We start from the raw sequence: 22,952 nt of genomic DNA, 5'->3' as shown, positions 1-22,952 counted from the left end.
AAATCTTAAGAGATTGCTTGCAAATTTAACTCTAAAATGAGAAGTGTATGACGATCTATAACGAATATATACATCCATCATGTGTGCAGATACGACGGCGACTATATAGTCTGCCATGAGTGCACTTTGTATGCCCTGCATGTGTGCACCCAGGAGGTCCTCCTGAGCGGTGTTAAGACATACCGGGAAAATCTTATCTGATTCAGGATCATTTCATCGGTTACACTCCCCTGTCACCAGTGATTCTTTTTTGCTGACATTCTGAAAAAGTATTGTGTAGTCCCTCTGTAAGTGTTGACTCTCAACTTGCACATGTGATTTTTTAACACTCCCCGGACTTCTGCGAAAAACAATTATTCAGTTCACTGATTAAGATGGAAGGTAAACGAACAGAAAGTCACAAGACATTCCGACAAAACAAAATACAGATTTTGAAATATCTTCTTTTTATTACATATATTCATTTTTAATTTTAGGAAATTGTTCATAATATAAAAAAGATGTGGTATGATTGCCAATGAGACAACTGTCCACAAGAGACCAAAATTACACAGACATTAACAACTAGAGGTCTTTACGGTCTTCAACCATAAGCCAATATAAAGAAGATATGGTATGATTGCCAATGAGACAACTGTCCACAAGAGACCAAAATGACACAGACATTAACAACCATAGGTCACCCTACAGCCTTCAACAATGAGCAAAGCCCGAGGTAAAGCCCATACCGCATAGTCGGCTGTAAAAGGCAATCGTACTATATCTTTTTTTTTATATTTACATGTTAAAAAATGCGTGCAAATGTAATCAAAAGCTGCACACAAACGTAATGATTTTTGTGCGCAAATGTAATGGTAATGTGCGCAAACCTAATGCACTGATTTATTTGTTTTTAATAAATTTTAATTTAAAGTTGCTACATCATGTTCATGTATAAAACTTCAAGAAAATACAAAAAGAGTGTTTTCTTGTTCAAAGAAAAATAATCTCAAAACTAAATTGTGACTTTTTGTCCTGTGACAGTGTGTGACTCTTTGACTGTGACTTTCTGTCCTACATTCAGATTGAATAGGGGAGTTTGGTTGACCCCGCCTCCCTCTATCTGAGACTACTATCTCAGTGATGAGCTTTATGTTTCATGTACAAATGTATTGTGCTTGTCATATATGTATGTCGGATAAAAGCTCTACAGACCTTTAATATGTTGTATTGTTATATGCAGAGGCGGATTTAGGGGGGGGGGGGCCCCCCTTTTTGGAAAAAAATTTGGTTGCTTATATAGGGAATCACTGAAGCGTGACTTGAGCGGGCCCCCACTTATGAAAAATTCTGGATCCGCCATTGATATGTATAACCGACAATAAAGAAATAGCCCCTAACAAGTAAGAATTAGGTTACTTCTTTTTGTTTTGACATCTTGCATGGGTTTTTATAGCCCCGTATTAAAATTATGCCCCCACTTTAAAAAAGGGGGGGTATACTGTTTTACCCCTGTCTGTCCATCCATCCTTGCGTCAGTCAGTCCGTCCGATGAATATTTTTGTCCCATTTTCCTTAGGAACTACAATAGAAGGATTTCTGAAATTTGGTTTCAGGGTTAAATAAGTCAGCTATACTGTGTGATGCATTTTCAGATTCATCACTCGACAACTTCCTGTTTTCCCAACACTTGTAAGATTTTACACATGATGGCCAAGTTGAAAGTTGAAAACTAACAACCTAATTTATGTACAAAAAAATTGAAAACAGATATGTTACACATAAACAAACGACAATCACTTAATTATCGGATCCTGACTTGGAACAGGCACAACCATAACAAATTGGCAGGGTATAAGGAACTTTGAAAATATTTAGTTTTTGTGGTTTGGTCTATTTTCCGGATACTGTAAGCAATAAGGCCCCTTTATTTAGTGAATGAAATAATTGTAAGATGCACTTAGCTGTCGGTCATATTTTATATGAACTTGACCTCATTTTCATGGTTCATTGGGCAATGAAACACTGCATTGTTTTGTCAGTTTATCATATGTTTAAAGTTACAGGTAGATTATATTTGGTAGATATGAAACAATTGTAAGTTGTGCATGTCTGAATGGCAGATTCATATATAAACCATGACCGCATTTTATTGTTCTTTGGTCAATGATAAGTTTTCTTGGTTTTGTCATTTTATCAGGCCACATTTAAAAGAATGTCTGTTTCCCCTCCCCCGGGTCTACCCTTTGTAAACAGACCAGGAAGGCATGTTCTTTTTAGCTCACCTGACCTGAAAGGTCAAGTGAGCTTTTCTCATCACTTGGCGTCCTTCGTCTGTCGTCCTGCGTCCGTCGTCCGTAAACTTTTACAAAAATCTTCTCCTCTGAAACTACTTGGCCAAATTCTACCAAACTTGGCCACAATCATCCTTGGGGTATATAGTTTAAAAAATGTGTGGCGTGACCCGTCAAACCAACCAAGATGGCCGCCATGGCTAAAAATAGAACATAGGGGTAAAATGCAGTTTTTGGCTTATAACTCAAAAACCAAAGCATTTAGAGCAAATCTGACAATGGGTAAAATTGTTGATCAGGTCAAGATCTATATGCCCTGAAATTTTCAGACGAATCGGACAACCTGTTGATGGGTTGCTGCCTGTGAAATGGTTATTTTAAGAAAATTTTGCAGTTTTTGGTTATTATCTTGAATACTATTATAGATAGAGATAAACTGTAAAAGCAATAATGTTCAGCAAAGTAAGACCTACAAATAAGTCAACATGACAAAAATTGTCAGGCAACCCCTTAAGGAGTTATTGCCCTTTATAGTCAATTTTTAACAACTTTTCATCATTTTTTGTAACTTTTTTAAAAATATTCTTCTCTGAAACTACTTTGCCAAATTTAACCAAACTTGGCCACAATTATCATTGTGATTTGTAGTTTAAAAAATGTGTCCGATGACCCAGCCTACCAAACAAAATGGCCGACATGGCTAAAATTAGAACATAGTGGTAAAATGCAGGTTTTGCTGTATATCTTTGAAACTAAGACGTTTAGGGCAAATCTTTCAAGATTTAAATGTCCATCAGAATAAGATATATCCCCTCACAAATTTTCAGTTGAATTGGACAACCTGTTGTTGGGTTGCTGCCCTAAAATTGGTGATTTTAAGGTAATTTTGCAGTTTTTGGTTATTATCTTGAATACTATTAAAGATAGAGATAAACTGTAGACAGCAATAATGTTCAGCAAAGTAAGATCTACAAATAAGTCAGCATGATCAAAATTGTTAGAGGACCCCTTAAGGAGTTATTGCCCTTTATAGTCAATATTGAACAACTTTTCGTCATTTTTGTAACTTGTATAAAAATCATTTCTACAACTACTTGGCCAAATTTAACCAAACTTGGCCACATTCATAATACTAGGGTAACTATTTTTAAAAAAAGTGTCTAACGACCCCGCCTACCAACGAAGATGGCCGACATCAGTAAACACATTAACAGGTGAGCGACACAGGCTCTTGAGAGCCTCTAGTTTTTTTTAACTGGATGTGATTGTCATAGCATGGTCACATGAATGGTTTGACTTGTCCAGTCCAGGCCACTTATCAGTTGTTTGTGCTCAATTTGAGTGTATTTATTTAGATTATCAATCCTTCTGCTTTTAACCAAAAATGGAAACAAATTATTTTTAGGAAAAAATTAATTTCGATTTTTTTTGTGGAAAATATTTTTTTGACCCGGGCGCTTATTTTTGACCCGTGTGGGGGGAGGGGAAACAAACATATTTTTAATTTTGGCCTTAGATTTTTTAAGCATAGGTCTACTTGTTGTATGGAATGACTACAAGGTATCATATAAAAAAAGATGTCTGCCTACCAAGGTTAATTTTACTGTGACCTCATATTCATAGAATAATGGTAATATTCATGATATTGAACAGCAAGAATGATGAGTAAGTTGATGTTATATACAAATAAGACAAAATTTTCAGTTGCCTACTAATTATGTAATACATGTAGTAGTTATTTTTGTCATTAAATGATGTTTACCCTTTTATGTGTAGGGCAAGAACTTGAAAGATAAAGGGGAAACTATAAACAGAAGAAATTAGCAACAAAATAAGATTTACAGAGGTCAACAAAGCCTAAATGGTAAGTCCACTGTTATAAAAGTTTTTTTCCTTGAATAATGATTAAATATTTATTAAAATAAATTGTGGTATGATGAAAGAGAAAACTATCCATCAGAGTTCAATTTAGTGGATGTAAGCATTGTAATTACTTATTAGAGGCCATTGATGACCTGTAAGTAATGAGAAAACCCATACCTTATACATGTTATAGTAATCTATAAAAGTCAACACTAACCAAATTTAAAACAGAGCATCAATTCAAACGTCAAATATACCAGACTAATTTATAAAAACAAAAAATTAGGAAAAATAAAAATGACGGATATGAACCAACATCAACCACTGAACTATGTACAAGCTCCTGATATTAGACAGGTATAATATGGCTGGGTTGATATAAAAATAAGAAACACGTCTGATTTCCAATGAGACATTTCTCCAATAGAGATCAAATGACATTTAAGGAGGCTCTAGGGTATAACAATTTCAGAAAAATGTTTAATATTTTTTTTTCATAACTCATTTTATCATATGGTACACCAAATCATTCAAAACAATCAATTCGGTTTGGCCCCAGATGACTTTTAAAATGCATATATCATTGAAAAAGCTCCAAATTATCTCCCTTTGGTGCAAAAATGCCATTTTTTGGCATTAGAAATGTAATATCTTATTTAACTCATCGGTGGCCTATATTTTTTTATCATAATTTTAAATAAGCTGTACTTTAACTAAACTATTATAAAATTTAAGCGATTTCTGTAATTTAGTACTTGAATATTTATAAAATTAAAGTTTATCATATTAATCATAAACATGATAAAATAGCCATTTTATTGATCTCTTCGTTGATAATTTTTGAGTTTGTGTATTTGTAGGTCAGACATCTCGATTTTCATGGTCATCATTCACAGATCAATACTGAACGGAAAACTTAAAGCTGATATTTTTCTCCATAGTGCGACTTTTTTATTAATTTGAAATGGAACATGTTTTTTCCTACATTTATTTGAAAGAGGAAATTTCAACATGATGACTATAAACAAAAAGGAGTCATATCATCACAATCATTGATGCACAAGAACTTGATCATATAAATACAACAATGTAATTATCAATTGAAAGATGGAACGAATGAACAAGATATTAGAATGTTGTTGTCCAAATAAACTTGCTTTGTCTTCTCATTTGAATCTCTCCATTCAATAAAGATGTACAGAGGAAGATCTTTGAAGAACAGATTGAAAAAATGTTTTGTCTAAGAATTGCAGGAATATTCTAGTGAATGAAATTATTTATTGACTTCACTCTTATATAGTGGACTGAATAATTGTACATAGCAAGTTGTGAATAAAGAAAGCAAAAACTTTAACAAAAAGTGTTTATATTATAAATTTGCAAATATAAGCATACTATTATGTACACCACAAAGGTATATATAATTCAAATTGTTTGCCTATACAAGTATTGCAATGAACCTATAACAAAGAAAATCTTACCTCATGAAAAGAGTGAACTATTCAGTCAGAATATGAAATATTTTTTCAGTTCTATTTTTCATAATAGAATAAACAAGACAAAGATTTCAAAACAATATTTTTTTCATTTATTTAGAAATTTCATCTTTTTGTTTCAGTTAAAGGACTTTATTCTTTGACTGTAAAATATTTTTATTATACATTCCAAAATAAGAATAATCTTTATTGTCATATAAACAAATAAAAAACATGTTTGTGACAAAAATTTTTTTTTTTATATATATGTATATATAAAAAATATAAAAAACTCGTATACATTTAAAACATTTTACTACCAAACAGCATTCATTGTAACATACACATAACTTTATATTTATATATATATATTTATAATTTTAATCCCATAGGATTTTATTTTGTCCCATGGGATATTAAAAATCCCATGGGATAATTAAAGTCCCATGGGATTTTTTTGGTCCCATGGGACAACAAATATCCCATGGGACTACAATAATCCCATGGGACCAAAAAAAAATCCCATGGGATTTAACCAAAATCCCATGGGATAATGGTAAATCCCATGGGATTTTGCCCTGTCCCATGGGATATTGAAAATCCCATGTTTTTATAATTCAAATTGCAAAATAAATATGAAAGTAACAGTATAAAACCAATGATATTATTGAATCCCATGTAATTCCGCACATTTTGGTTATATACATGATATTGTAGCTCTTGTTTGAGGCGGCGGCGGATTTGCAAATGAGTGTTTTGCAAATTAAAAGTGTCCAGTGTTATATGAGATATCAGTACTGAATATCATTTTAAGTATAATTCAATTGAGAAAATGTTAAAAAAATCTCGAACTCATCGTTTGATAAAGGAATTAGGTATGATTGACAATTCACTCTGAAACTCAACATATGCTCCCAAGAAAGACACTTATGAATAACAAAGAAGAAATTCAAATGTCTGTCTTGTTATTTTGGAGTTTCAACCAAAGATAAAGAAACGGGTCTTATACTTTACTTTATTAGATACTATTACCCAAATTACATACATATCAGCGAGCAAAGTCCGTTTTCAGAGTTATTGTAAAACTACATACTTTAGAGGCGGTGTGAATGAGATGTGGATATTTAAAATTTCCTTAGATCTGTTAGAGTACCTACAATCTTCAGTCTTTTTCCCTCTTGTAAAGACAACTTACAATCTTTAATTGGTCTCACTTTGTTTCATAAAAAGGAATGGCCAACGTAGATACAAATACCTTGTAAAAAGGAAGGGAAAACTCATACTTTGTAAAAAAAACTATTCAAATTTAAGAGCTTTCGATTTCTATGTAACATTATTTCAGCATTGCCTGCATATAGAGTATGCATCTCCTAGTAAATACGTTTATTTTTCCTATCATTATTTCCTTGGTAGAGAGTGGCTGCTTACGCGGGAGCTATCAAACAAAGGTTGATGAAATTGAAGTTATCCCTTCGATAATTTCACGGAAGCCACCACGAGTCGCTTGATCATTATAGAATATATGTATCACTAACAACGGTGCACCTGAGATCATCCCCGCTTTTTTGTCGGGTACATGTTGCTCAGTTTGTTTTGTTTTGTTTTTTTTTGTTTTGTTTTTTTTGCTCATATGATGTTTTCCCTCCTATTAAATTAGTAAATGGATTAGGGAAAATGTCAAAGAGATAATAATTCAACCGGCCAAAAATCAGAAAACAGACAAAGGCCTCCAATTGGTCTTCACCTCAGTGAAAATCATGCACTGGAGCAGGCCTCTAAACAATAATGTATACTGTTGCAGTTGATTGGACGCAAGACCTATTTCCGAAAAATACAAATTGTAAAAAGTTCTTGTCGTTTTTCGTATTTTGCCATTTCGTTGTCAAGTTTTTCATATATGCATTTATTAAAGTTGAGCATACACGTGTTTTCTATTATGTAAACAATCACACGTGATTGTGTGTCCGCATAGTGGTCATCTATTGGTGTTTATATTAGATAAACAGGTTTGTGTTTTAAATATATAAAATTTTGGATGGGTCAATATTTGTCGCATTGCGTAAATATATATTGAGTAGGATATTTGTTATGTAAATAGCACGGGATTTTTAAAGCGCGAATAGTTGTCTTGTTCAAGTAATTTAAGATATATTGTCATTCGAAGCACGTATACCGTTCAGTAGGGCAGCTTAGTTTAGGCAAAGACCCCCCCCCCCCCCCCCGGATTTAGATGCTTGTATATTTGAAATGTTTTCACGCATAGATATAGATAGATATTTATACTATCAGTAGGGCATGGTTTATTTGATTTTTAAGATATATATGTATATATGATTTCTGATTTTGTTTTTCTATTTTGTAGGCTGTCGTGTACTACGCAGCGGTGTTGCCGATATCATGACATTGGAACTCAATATTTTGATTTAATAAAATATAACAGTAAGCTGCACATGCTGGCGAGCTATTTCTATGAAACAAGTGTTTGTTTTTATTTTATAAATACTTTATATACGTTTGAGGTGACGAATTAGAATATATATTTATGTGTTTGAATGTTTGTATGTATCTATAATCTCTTATCTGTTGTATATTACAGTGTGTACCATGCAGTGTTTTCCTTCCATATGTTGTGTTGTTTCGACAGACATTTTGGCAGAAATGTCATAGAATATCTTCTTTTGTTTTCGTTTTTTCTTTAAAACTTTTGACATAAGGGATTGAATATCAAAACTAATGGTGACAGTTTTCATATCGGTAGGGCATCTCATGCAAATTTTATAACAATAAAAATAATTATTTTTCTATACTTGATACGGTGCTTTTTGTCCGCGATTTGCTTTTTGTCCGCTTTTGCTTTTTGTCCGATTATTTTGCTTTTTGTCCGATACTTTTGCTTTTTGTCCGTTGCTTTTTGTCCGTTTTGCTTTTTGTCCGATAATTTTGCTTTTTGTCCGATACTTTTGCTTTTTGTCCGTTGCTTTTTGTCCGATAATTTTGCTTTTTGTCCGACACTTTTGCTTTTTGTCCGTTGCTTTTTGTCCGTTTTGCTTTTTAGCTCACCTGGACCATAGGACTAAGTGAGCTTTTCTCATTTTCTCATTATTCGTCGTCGTCATTAATTTTTACAAAAATCTTCTCTTCTGAAACTACTGGCAAAATTAAAGCAAATATGGCCAAAATCATCCTTAGGGTAATTAGTTTCAAAAAAGTATCCGATGACCCCGCCCAATAATTAAGATGGCCGCAATGTCTAAAAGAAGAGCATCGCATAAAATGTAGATTTTGGCTTATATATCTGAAACAAAACCATAGAGACAATCTAACAAGGGATAAGAACATTTCGCCTCATAAAATAATGTGGACCAGTCTCATAAAATAATGTGGACCAGTCAGAACTTTTCATGTGGGACAATATGAGCTCTTAATTTAAAAAAAAGTGGGACAATCGGGAATAAGCCCTACAGACTTGAGCAATTCTAAAATAAACACTGTTGATGTATCTCTTTTAAATTTTCTATTAAAAAGTGTTTTACATTTACGAATGCACTATATTGTATCTGTATCTAAAATATTAAACGCATTTATTTCGTGATAGAAATTAACCATTGTATTACTTTTCCCCCTCTTTTCGAGTTTGTCAAACAAAAATAAACTACTTTGTTGAAAATGCTGTTGTGTTAACCAAAGTTTCCTTAATCTTATTACTTGAATAACCTCGAACTTCCTCGTCATTTGGATATAGTTGCTAAATAATTCCGAAATGTATGGATTAATACAGTTTATCTAAATAAATAGCTACACATGTATTACGTAAACTTTGTGATAGTGTTCCAAAAATGAAGTTTGTTTGTTTGTTATATTTGTAATATTTGTAATGTTTAAGAAAATTAAAGTTGTTGGAAATATGACGAAAATATTACCAGACTTAAAAAAGTTTTTTTTTAACTGAAATGTTGCAAAATATTTTGGAGCGATTGTCAATCGGCCATTCGCATATAGGTGCAAATGGTGACTATATATTATTAGCGGGAAGAAGAAACTGTGCGTTTAAGCAATAACATGTCGTAAATGTGTGCACTTCCACATGTAGCAAACGCCGACACCATTTAACATAATGATAAAACTATTCAAACGAGAAAACCATTGATTTACAAAACACTATACGACAAACAAATACAGAAACAAACAACGACTATTGAATTACAGATTGAAACTCCGTTCCTGACTTATTCGTATGATTATCATATATAATATTTAGCGCGGTTAAACATCAATTTAGAATTTCAATAACGAAACCATCACTCAAGGATTATTTGATTTGATAAATTTCTAAACTATTCTAAAGTTTCGAGCATATAAAAAAGAAGATGTGGTATGGTTGCCAATGAGACAACTATCCTCAAAAGACCAAAATGACACAAACATTAACAACTATAGGTCACCGTACGACCTTCAACAATGAGCAAAGCCCATACCGCATAGTCAGCTATAAAGGCCCCGATAAGACAATGTAAAACAATTCAAACGAGAAAACTAACGGCCTTATTTAAGTAAAAAAATGAACGAAAAACAAATATGTAACACATAAACAAACGACAACCACTGAATTACAGGCTCCTGACTTGGGACAGGCACAGATTTAAATAATGTGCCGGAGTTAAACATATTAGCGGGATCCCAACCCTCCCCCTAACCTGGGACAGTGGTATAACAATACAACATAAGAACGAACTATAAAAATCAGTTGAAAAAGGCTTAACTCATCAGATAGACACAAATACAAGTGGACGTGGCCGGGTACTTATACATCCCGACACAAAAAGTCACAATGAACAGATCTGAGAGTACTCGCAGTTATCTGACAGCTATTTCAAAGCCACTAACAACTAATAAAAAGTCATGCCTCTGAGACTTAACGTTCGTTTAAGTCTTTGAATATCCCATGTATTCTACAAATTGGTGTACGTACACCATTGCTCACACGTTTGAGGATGACAGACTAACTTACGACCAGAATGAATAAGAATTAGTCTATATAACAAGATCTAAAATATTTCTAGTGTAAAAGACTTTAACCTCGCCACATTATTTATGTATGTGCTCGACCAAGTCAGGAGCCTGTATATTCAGTGGTTGTCGTTTGTTTATGTGTTACATATTTGTTTTTTCATTTATTTTTTTGACATAAATAAGGCCGTTAGTTTTCTCGTTTGAATTGTTTTACATTGTCTTATCGGGGCCCTTTATAGCTGACTATGCTGTATGGGCTTTCATCATTGTTGAAGGCCGTACGGTGACCTAATGCTGTTAATGTCTGTGTCATTTTTGTCTTTTGTGGATAGTTGTCTCATTTGCAATAATACCACATCTTCTTTTTTATAAGAATGCCAACTCCTCACACGTACAATTATTACTTCATTTCCTTTTTTTCACTCATCTAATTATTATATCTATTTTAATTCAATATTGTATCCATATAAATGTATATGAACGCTTACATATATATAATTATTGCAATATCATATATAAGAGAGAGGCAAAGTGTACCAAAGGATAATCACACTAAAAAGGGTTGAAACAAACCAACAAAGCCGCAGCTGAATGAAAAACAACAAGATACACAACAGTCCACAAAACAAATGGTCCGAGAACACAATTAACTCGTAGTGCATTTCTTTTAGAACATAAATGAAAATTTAAAAAATCCCACCTACGCTTTCTCAATGAAACTTTTACAGTGTGTTGTACTAATTTTGGGACAAATTATATCAAAATTATAGAAAACTTCATCGCGTCTAACTCAAAATATGGACAATTTTGTGTTTAGGGTGTCTTGAAATCTTTTGACAGCTTCCGAAGTGCTAATTTTTAACCTTTTTCAGCTGGACCAAATCACTACTTTCCTGTAAAATTCTGGACCCAAATTTTTTTACAGTGTAATTTCACCCCCCACCCCCTACTTACAAGGTCAGGCATTAAACAAGGAGAAATAAATTTGGAAGGGGTATAAAAATTATTGGCAAGTAACCCACTGTTATCACTAGGGACTAATAACGAAAATCAAGGGACGACAATTGTGGTCTCGGACGAAATCATTGAAATTTAAAATCTGAGCAACAAGAACCAATGCAACTGTGATGATGTATGGTTAACTGGAAGAGTGAGATAATCCTGCTCCGTCCATTAAGTTTTAAAAAGTCATGTATTAAACTCAAACTCTCGAACACGTTGTCTTGGAAGATCTTTATTCCAAGGGGGTCCTTAATAGTTGCTTTTTGATAATCCTATAAGGAGTTTATAATTTAACTCCTTGCGAACACTTTTATAAGGAACGAAAATTCCCATCTGCATCTTTTTGAAAAGATTGCAAATATTGTTTAAATTAAATAGGGTATCCCATTTCAAACCCAGCGTCTCGGAAAATCTCATTTTAGGGCACTAGACAATGATTAAATGTAGTAATTCGATAATAATACATGGATTTCTCGCGAAAACATCGTTAAGGCGAAATTTAAAGTTTGTCTTGGCTGATTGAAGAAATTTCACAATAAAAATTGAAACGCAAAAACGCAAAAACGCAAAAACGCATAAAGATGTTTATTCAGGACAATAACTTATATAAAACAACAGCAGAAATACATATAATGTATCACCAATGGAGGTTGTAAAATACTGTAGGTGATACTTAAACGTAATGTTCTATTTATTTTTTCTGTCGTTAAGGGGACTGGAGGGTATTAATCCATTATTTTTTAAATATACATGTAGGATTTTGCTTGTTTTTCTATAGATGAACTTTTATCATATACTAAATAGAAAAATCAAATAAAAACATGGGGTTATTGTTCACTTAAGCTCACAATCTGCCCTCGAAAGAAGCAACCATTTTTGTTAAGGTACTTTTTTTTAAGTTGAACTAATGGGAGAAATAGAGATATATATATATCGAAATAAAAAAAGAACTAAATTACAGAAATCGATTTAATTTTATAACTGTTTAGTTTACGTAAAGCATATTTGAAAAATATCTATAGGTCACCGATGAGTTGAAAAAGACATTTTAATTCTAATGCCAAAACAAAATGTCATTATTGCACTAAAGGGAGACAATTTGGAGCTTTTACAGTGATATAAACATTTGAAAAATAAATCTGAGGCCAAAATCATTCGATTTTTTGGGTTGATTTTTGAACCAATTCATAAAGTTATAACTAATAGTGTAATAAATAAAATTTGTAATGAAAACAAAAATGATAAAATTTTTGCTGAAATTACCCTCGAGCCTCCGAAAGAGCAAGTATTGCACAAAAAAAAAGGAATCATCCTTTAACGGAAACAACTCTTGAAATCATCGGCTATTCGTCGATGAATAAAGGCTATTTATTTCTGAAATCTAAATTTTGTTTTGCTGTTCTGAGTGTTCAAGATGTTACATGCAGCTAAAATATTGGTAAAACATTTGAAAAAATACTGATCTGTATAAAATTTACACAAAAGTAAACGAATGAAAGCCACTGGAATGCAGTCCAGGACTCGGATAAATAAGCACATTTAAACAAGAGTGCACACACTGAAATGTCTCGCCTACTTTACTCATCATTAACATTATGTTGATAGCCCTAAGTATAAAGATTTATTACAACTGCCACATAAACTTAACGTTAACCAAGATAGCTAAACAAAGACCAAATGAATTATGAAAATGAGGTAAAGGTCAGACGAACCATACCAGGCAGACATGAACAGCTAACAATTCTTCGATACAACAAATATACTTGACCTATTACTTATAGTTTAAGAAAAACAGACCAAAACACAAAAACTTAACACTGTGCAATGAACCGTGAAATTGAGGTCATGGTCAAATAAAACCTGGGAGACTTATATATAGATCATAAGATATTTTCATGCACCAAATATAGTGACCTTTGGCATATGATATTAGATAAAAAGACCAAAACTCAAAAACTGAACTTTGACCACTGAACCATGAAAATGAGGTCAAGGTCAGATGATATCTTCCCGCTAGACATGTACACCTTACAATCATTCCATACAACAAATACTGTAGACTCATTGCATAAAGTATGAGAAAAACAGACCAAGACAGAAAAATTTAACTATAACCACTGAACCGTGAAAATGAGGTCAAGGTCAGATGACACCTGCCAGTTGGACATGTACACCTTACAGTCCTTCCATACACCGAATATACTAGCCCTGTTGCTTATAGTATCTGAGATGTGGACTTGACCACCAAAACTTATTCTAACCTTTGTTCACTGATCCACGAAATGAAGTCGAGGTCAAGTGAAAACTGTCTGACGGGCATGAGTACCTTGCAAGGTACGCACATACCAAATATAGTTATCCTATTACTTATAATAAGAGATAATTCAACATTACAAAAATTCTGAACTTTTTTTTCAAGTGATCACTGAACCATGAAAATGAGGTCAAGGACATTGGACATGTGACTGACAGAAACTTCGTAACATGAGGCATCTATATACAGAGTATGAAGCATCCAATTCTTCCACCTTCTAAAATATTAAGCTTTTCAGAAGTTAACTTACGCCGCCGCCGCCGCCGCCGCCGGATCACTATTCATATGTCGAGCTTTCTGCAATAAAAGTTACAGGCTCGACTAAAATGACAGGTTATATGAACTGAGTGGCAATAAAAGCACAAGTCTAACACTTGCTTTTTAAAAAATTAAAATCTTTATTTAAAATGGTCATCTTTAAACAAACAAAAATTGAATATGAAAATTTACAATTCCAACAATAGATCGATATTAAACAGAAATGTTTCATTATCATTTTTCGGCTACAATTGGTATATGAACCATCCAAATGTCAAAATATCAACATAGAGTATTTACAAAGAATGTTTCTGTTATGTTGTGCAACTAAATCTCTACAGCAAATGGTAGTGACAACACTAGATGTTAATTAGGATCCAGCGAAAAGCCAGGCTTTTGTCCACGAAGGAAGCAAATTGTCGGTGTGACTATCGCTGACGGCTTTTGGTAACACACGATATGGTTGTTGGTCATGTTGTTATCACCAAGGGAAGGTCATCGTGCTCTTAATTTCCACACAAACTGATATAGCTCCAAAGGTTTAACAATGAACACCAATGGACACTCATGTCAATTGGAAGGCCACGCGGAATCAATATCGGAGATGTTAAAGACAAATGCATCGGTCATGCTGGGCTTTTGTTGCTTAATGTCTAAATGGACATGGCCTATAATTAAAAGATCCTTTTGCGGAATTTGTGGATTATTTGGTCAACTGTATACAGTCTACGAGCAATTGCATCCTGGGAAAAGCCTTCTTAGATAAACCCCAATTTGTTTGTAATTGGTTGTCAGAAAGACCTGGCATATAGTCTTATATTTATTGAACTTACTTACTTACAATAAGGGATAAGCCAGCGAGTAAGTCAGCAAAGGGTTAGGGAAGTACCTTGGTATATAAAAAAGTCGAAATAAACAATTGCCGGCTGGCCAAGAGATTCTCCACGTGGGGTATGATGCCAGAGGTAGAAGTAGGCATTGCCTTAAAAAAGGCACAGATCACTTAGGCCCAAGACCCGTACGAGTTTGACAACAATGAATTAAAAGGGTAAGGTGGTACCTCTGTTTGCAACGAAGTCGAAATACACTTTAATAATTGCCGGCTGGCCAAACTAAAAGATTCTCCACGTAGGCCATTTTACCAGAGATAGAGGAGGGCATTGCCATACAAATTTCTTATAGCACTTATGCCCTAGACCCGTACGAGTTTGACAATAATGAATCAAAAGGGGGAGATGGTACCTCTGTTTACAACAAAGTCGAAATAAAGTATTGCCGGCTGGCCAAACTAAGAGGTTCTCCACGTAGGCCATTTTACCAGAGATAGATATGGTAATTGCCTTTAAAATGGCATATAACACTAATTCAAAAGACCTGTACGATTTTGCCTGCAAGGGGTTAAAAATAAAAGGTGTTACCTTTGTTTACAACGAAGTCGAAATAAACCTCTACCTCTGGTATAAAGATCCTCGTAGAGAATCCCGGAATTTGGCCTACCAGCTACAGTTATTTTGACTTTAATGTGAACAGAGGTACCACCTCCTCATTTTAGCTCTTTACTGACAAACTCGTACGGGTGTATGCCATATAAGTGTTATAGGCTATTTTAAAGGCAATGACCACCTATACCTCTGGTAGCATGGCCCATGTGATGAATCTCGTAGTTTGAACAGCCGGCAATATTTCATAACGACTTTGCGATATACTAGAATACCCTCCTTTCCTTTTGCTGGCATAAGTGCTATAAACCATTTTAAAGGCAAGGCCCACCTCTACCTCTGGTATCATGATAAACGTGGATCATCTTTTATTTTTGGCCATCCGGCAATAGTTTATTTCGACTTTGTTATATACCAGGGTACCCTCCTTACCCTTTGCTGACAAACTCGTACAGATCAATGGAATAAGAAGTATGGGCCATTTTAGATGCCATGTCCACCACTACCTTTGTTATAATGGCCTATGTTGAGAATTTCTTTGTTTGGTCAGCCGGCAATAATTCATTTCGACTTCGTTGTAAACATAGATACCACCTCCCCCTTTTAACACTTTGCTGAAGCACTGGTACGGGTCTACGGCATAAGTGGCCATTTTTGAGGCTATGGCCACTTCTACCTCTGGTATCATGGCCCATGTGGAGAATCTCTTCGTTTAGCCAGCCAGCAATAGTTTATTTCGACTTTGTGATATACTTAGGTACCCCCCTTACCCTTTGCTGATTAACTTACACGGGTCTGGAACATACGTGTTATGGCTATGTTAGAGGTAATGCCTACCTCATCCTCTGATATAATACCCCGCGTATAGAATCTCTTAGTTAGGCCAGTCGGCTTAATTTATATTTTCGTTGTAAAAAGAGGCATCGCATCCCCCCTTTAACCTTTTGCTGACAAACTCGTACAGGTCTAGGGCGTTAGTTTTATCAGCCATTTAAAAGGCAATGCACACATTTAACCTAGGATTAATGGCCAACTTGGAGAATCTCATACTTAAGCAAGCCGGCAATAATTTATTTCGACTTCTTTGTAAACAGAGGTTCCAACTCCCTTTTAAACCCTTTGATGATACCGCGTACTTCTCTAGGGAATAAGTGATTTAGGCCATTTTAGAGGCAATGACAACCTCTACCTCTGGTATCATGGCCCACGCGGAGAATCTCTTAGCCATCCAGCAATAGTTTAGTTCGACTTCATTATATACTAGGGTACCAACCTTACACTTTGCTGACTAACTCGTACGGGTCTAGGTCATACGTGCTCATGGTCATTTTATAGAGGCAATCCCTTCCTCTACCTCTCATATTATGGCCCGCGTGGATAATTTCTTAGTTTAGCCAGCGGGCAACAGTTTATTTCAACTTCGTTATATACCGGGCTAATTCATCCCCGTTTTAACTCATTGTTGACAAACTCGTTCGGGTCTATAGCATAAGTGCTATGAGCCATTTTTAAGAGAATGACTACTCCAACATCTGGTATAAGGGCGCACCTAAAAATGTCTTAGTTTGGGCAGCCGTCACTATTTTTGGTGGACTGTGTGATATACTAGAGTATTCCCCTTACCCTCTTCTGACCAACTCGTACGGGTCGAGGACATAAGTGCCATGGCCCATGGACCATTTAAGAGGCACTGCCTACCTATACCTCTGGTATAATGGCCAACGTGGAGAATCTCTTAGTTTGAAGAGCTGGCAATAATGAGGTTTATTTTTACTTCGTGATATACCGGCGAAACTCATGCCCCTTTTAATTCGTTGCTGATAAACTCGTGTAGATCCAGGACATAAGTGCTATAAGCCATTTATAAGGGTTTGACTACCTCTTCTTCTGGTATAATGGCCTACCTGGAGTATGTCTTAGTTTAGCCAGCTTTCAATAGTTGTTTTTTAGACTTAGGGATATACAAGAGTATTCCCCTTGCCCTCTGTTGACCAACACCTACGGGTCTAGGATATTAGTGCTTCGAGCCATTTTAGAGGTAATGCGATATATTGTAATAGACATGAAATGTCATGTACAGATCATTTATAATGTGAGTATGGTCTGTATTTAACTCCTAAAAGGACATGGTATTTTGAAGTTCAAAATGAAACCTGCCAAAAATACACACATTTTATATCGGACATAAAGCAAAATTATCGGACAAAAAGCAAAACGGACAAAAAGCAAAAGTTTCGGACAAAAAGCAAAATAATCGGACAAAAGGCAAAACGGACAAAAAGCAACGGACAAAAAGCAAAAGTTTCGGACAAAAAGCAAAATAATCGGACAAAAGGCAAAACGGACAAAAAGCAACGGACAAAAAGCAAAAGTTTCGGACAAAAAGCAAAATTATCGGACAAAAAGCAAAAGCGGACAAAAATCGAATTGCGGACAAAAAGCACCGTATCATATACTTAAGAGACAATGAGTAATTTAACAGGGTTTTTCATTGACAGAAAACAAACTGGTTTACTGTATCTTTTGCCAACATGTTATATCATAACGACTAAATACCTCTTTAAGTGGTGTTAAGCTGCCGTTTTATTATTTTTTTTTTTTTTTTTTTTTTTTTGCATGTGATTAACCAGCATTTGCTTTTAGTGCACCACACTTATATATTAAAGTAAAAGTTATAAAAGAATATTTTTCAAATTATGCAACATAGGATCGATTTTATATGAGACTGTAAAGCATAGTTCAGGAATATGATATGTTTTAAAGCAAAATTAATGATTTAATTGATCACACTGAACGTTGCCTTCTTAAATAGCTATAGAAGAGATTTGCACTCTTACTTTGCAATTAAGTGTCTTAGCCTCTGATGGATGCCACTTATAGTTGACAAAATTCGTCTGAATAAAGATAAATGTCTATAATATTATTCAAAAGAATCAATTATGTATATTTCAGGCATTGTATGTAATTAATGTCAGGAGATTTCCCTGTGTCTTTTAAGTACTGAGTGGTGTTCTGTGGTCCAAAATGAGAGACTAATAGAAAAATGTGTTTAGCGATCTTTCGAAAAGTTTTTAACTGTTAACAGGGATTTAGTATTATAATAGTAAGAACCGACTATACAAATCATTGCAGTTATGAGACATTTTTGGTTTTGGTCGTTAGAATATTGCCTAGATTTTAAAGTATATCCTCGTAGAAATAAAACAAAAATTGTCCCTAATAATTTATTCCCAAAGTCAACGCAGACTGTTTTTTCGAAATGCTTTGCCAAGTCTATAAAACAAATACAATGCACAACTTAATACGTTAACGAGAAATCTGATTCATATATATTGCATTATTGAAGTTTTTTAATGAGAAAAAGAAAACATTACCTGCTAAAAATCTATATCTATATGAAAGACGCATTATTTCTGAATCCATATAGATAATCAGTGTTAGGAATATAAATTGAAATTAATTATTTATATATAACTTTTGATGTCGGTAACATTAGACACCATGGTAAAACATCAATAACTTCGGTCTAAAGAACAAAGCAAAGTATCTGTTGTATCATATTAGAAAAAATAATTTAAATTCTGATTGTTGTTCTTGTTTACTTAACGTCCAGTAGCAAATATTTCATATATATTCAGGACCAGAATAGATAAATAATATATTCAACAAGTATGTTCTGTGAGTTGGGTCGACCAGAATGAATGCCTAAAGTTAAACTGACACTGAATCGCTACATGCATGTTGAATTGTAAAATAGATATAGGAAGATGTGGTATGAGTGACAATGAGACAACTCTCCATCCAAGTGACAATTTATAAAAGTAAACCATTATAGGTCAATGTATACGACCTTCAACGCGGAGACTTGGCTCACACCGAACAGCAATCTATAAAGGGCCTCAAAAATTATCAGTGTTAATATGCATATCAAGTGTGCCTTTTTTTACAGAGTTCTGCAAAGCAGGCATGTACTTTCTCTACACGTATAGGTTTTGCTAATTGGTTCGACCTAGAAGGAAAGAAAACAATCCCACTAAATTATCCAAGATTTTCCAAAAGCCACCGTACTGCTTTTTGGCAGTCTCAAAGTCTTAATGGTTTTCTTGTTATAGCTGGTTTCACTCTTAATATTATATTATGTATTGTGTTTACAAAGGAAAAAGAAATAATAGTGGTAATTTTAAAAGATCACGTAATAAGACTTTTTATCAAACATTTTGTTTGTATTATTACTTTATAAAAATGACTAATTAATTTTCTCATAAAAGAAACAAAACAAAGGTATCGTTCGTATTATCTATTAATACAATTTGAAAAATAAAATTTTAAATAAACCAGCATATTTCACTAACAAGCCTGTCACAAACTGTATTATCACGAATAATCTAAAAATATACATTAAGAGATAAAGCTTGAAATGATCTACTTCAATACAAAAAAAATCTTAAAAATTTTAATGTTATTTCCTGAATATACTGCTCAAAAACAAAAAATTAAACATATTTAATTTTCTGTACAATGCACCCAAATGGATGGTTTTGTATGTGAACAAGTGAACATTTTTTTTACATACGTATTCTTTTTGGGCCGATAAAATCGATTTCATGATTTGTTCTACTGAAATAACACCGATTAACCGTCTTATCGTTTGGAAAATACCACTAATGCTTACACAACCATTTATTTGGACGTATACGCAAATCAACAATTTTGTGGTTAACGCTTTGCCTACAATGCATGCATGTATCTTGTATCAGATCACCATCAAGGTTTATGTTTAACGAATTCTTTACTCGTTACAAAGGGATTGATACAAAGCATCACCTAAAACCTGTAAAAAAAGGCCAGAAAGAAAAATGAGTAATCAATGCAAATATCGAGTTAGTAAATCCGTGCATATCATGCATAACAGCATTACGTTCGATTTTGGTATAATTTATTTATGTAAATGCACTGTATGTTGTGTGGTAATTGACCGTAACACGCTCGTTGATCAGTGTAGTCTAGCAAAACTGTATTGTAAAATGTACAGTAAACAACTTATTCAGCAATAACCGAGAAGCAAAAGTCTTAACGTTTGCATCCGACTAAAAGTTTAGACAACCTTTCGCGTGACCAGACATACATATGTTCACAAGATAGATTGTTTGTCAATAACAAACAGATCTGGCAATTGCATTTGATTATAATATGTATCAATAATCTGTCTTTGTCAAATTGTCCCAAGAAAAAAAAAAAAAAAACTTGTCTGCAAACAATCATGTATATCGTTGCTACAAAAGTTTAATTATCGTGTTGTATATTATAAAGAATCTGTACCCACTGATTGATCACATATATCGTATTAAAAGAACACATAAAAAACAAACCACAGCATCGAGTTCTGTGAGGATGAATGGATGCTGGTTTTGATTTATAAAAAGTGATTGAGTAAAATACATTTGTACGCTTCGGCACAAACAAAACCGAAACTTATTATTCGGCTACAATTTATAATGCGACCAGTAACAAATTTATAGCTAGATCAATTCATAGGATCTTAAATGCATGTAGATTAACCTGTAGAAAGGTGTAGAACTTGAATTGACGTTTGAAAACAAGATCAAGTTTAATTACTGGCTTTCTGAAAGTCCCTAAAGTCTCATTGACGTTTATAAATACCACATTTTAGCATTCGGCAGAAACAGAAACGATAGCCCTTAGGATTCACCTGAATAGTTGTTCGACGCACTGAAATCTTTACAGTTTTCTTCTTACAAAGAGCATTTCCCCCATTATTAAACATCACATCTTATTAGTCCTAAAACAAACGAGTGATGTCTGCGTTTTAAACATTCCGTACAGTCAAACTGAAGTCCCATTATCATGGTTTGGGGAATAGTTGCTGCCATGACCAAGCTACAATTGATGCCCAATCTTATATTATTACTTTTAAACTGATATGTGTCAATGTGTTCGGGGTATTTTCATTGCGAGTAAAACAATATTCGAGCAGCAAATATTTTTATGAACATCCATTATTTCAGACGCAATTTATTCAGTGACAATGTATCCACTCAAACAATCTGCAATAATTTAATTTTGGATGTAAAGCGTCTTCTGATTGGCTGACGTTATTTTGTTATGAGCCCATAGACATAATTTAGTCATCAACGTTTTTTCATGGTTTTCTACGGTTTGAAATGGAATTTAGAATTAAATTATAAGAAATGACTGTAATATTTTTTCTGTCTATTCGAAATAACATAAAAAATGTGGTGTACACTGTTAAATAACCCGCTACGCGCGTTAAATTCAGTGTGCACCAAATTGTTTATGTTATTTCTTCATAGACAGAAAAAATATTACAGTCATTCCTTAAATGTGGATAGAAATACAGCAGTAAAAAAATATTGCGTCATTAGAAATCAAATGCGCTTTTGGTAGGATAATTTAAAATGGTAAATAAGGGCTCTTCGAGGCTTTTCTTGGAATTCATATTCCAAAGGTAGACTTTTCCCAGAACATGCTTTTGATTTAATGTATCAACTCAAACAATCTGCAATGTGGATAGACAGACAGCAGTAAAAAAAATATTGCGTCATTAGAAATCAAATGTGCTTTTGGTAGTATAATTTAAAATAGTAAATAAGGGCTTTTCGAGGATTTTCTTGGAATTCATATTCCAAAGGTAGACTTTTCCCAGAACATGCTTTTGATTTATATTCCAATAAAATAATAAGTATACAAACGTGTTTTACAGCCATTAGCATTTTAAAATTTTATAAGTAAAAATGCCACTAAGATATAATTAAGTAACTCGAACTACAAGACTTAAAGACATGTTTCAGAGCATATTTCAGTAAAATTCAGTGTAAAGCAAGTTTGCACAACGCTGATCAGTTTTTTTTTTTTTTTATAAAAACTTATCTCTTCCCCTCCCATTCCTTAGTATATCTGACAAAAGAACAATCACGACTGTATCCCAACCTACCGGTGTTTTAGTGATTCTTATCCCATCCCAGATTTCTCTATGTTTGTACCATATTAGCTTTCATTTTTCGCATAAGATAACGATGTATCTGGATTATAGCCCTATCCGCTTACCTTATAAAGGGAACGGAAATGAGATCGGCATTTCCTAATCTACAAGCATTGATTTTTCCCAATTTTATGTCACTTTCAAACCTCCTAAACAATACTGATAATGATTGTCTTTCCATTCAGAATGTATCAGCAATCAACGCTGGACTGCTTTCTTGTATTTTATTTCGTCTTTTGATACTTCTGTAGACATTTGGACTAATCTAGACTATAGTAATACGTGATTTATTTCTAC

The 22,952-nt window shown here is 33.8% G+C and overlaps 1 long non-coding RNA gene across 1 annotated transcript; it reads left to right on the top strand.

The window, feature by feature from the left end:
• The first annotated feature begins 248 nt into the window (after positions 1-248).
• LOC143068175 (uncharacterized) lies at positions 249-5,712 on the top strand. Its single transcript, XR_012976128.1, has 3 exons — positions 249-381; positions 4,050-4,137; positions 4,997-5,712. It is a non-coding gene; the product is annotated as an uncharacterized LOC143068175 (long non-coding RNA).
• The last annotated feature ends 17,240 nt before the right edge of the window (positions 5,713-22,952 follow it).

This window comes from Mytilus galloprovincialis, chromosome 3, assembly GCF_965363235.1.
Source record: "Mytilus galloprovincialis chromosome 3, xbMytGall1.hap1.1, whole genome shotgun sequence".
Classification (NCBI taxonomy): domain Eukaryota; kingdom Metazoa; phylum Mollusca; class Bivalvia; order Mytilida; family Mytilidae; genus Mytilus; species Mytilus galloprovincialis.
The sequence above is the reverse complement of the archived record's forward strand: the minus strand, read 5'-3'. Positions and strand labels throughout refer to the sequence as shown.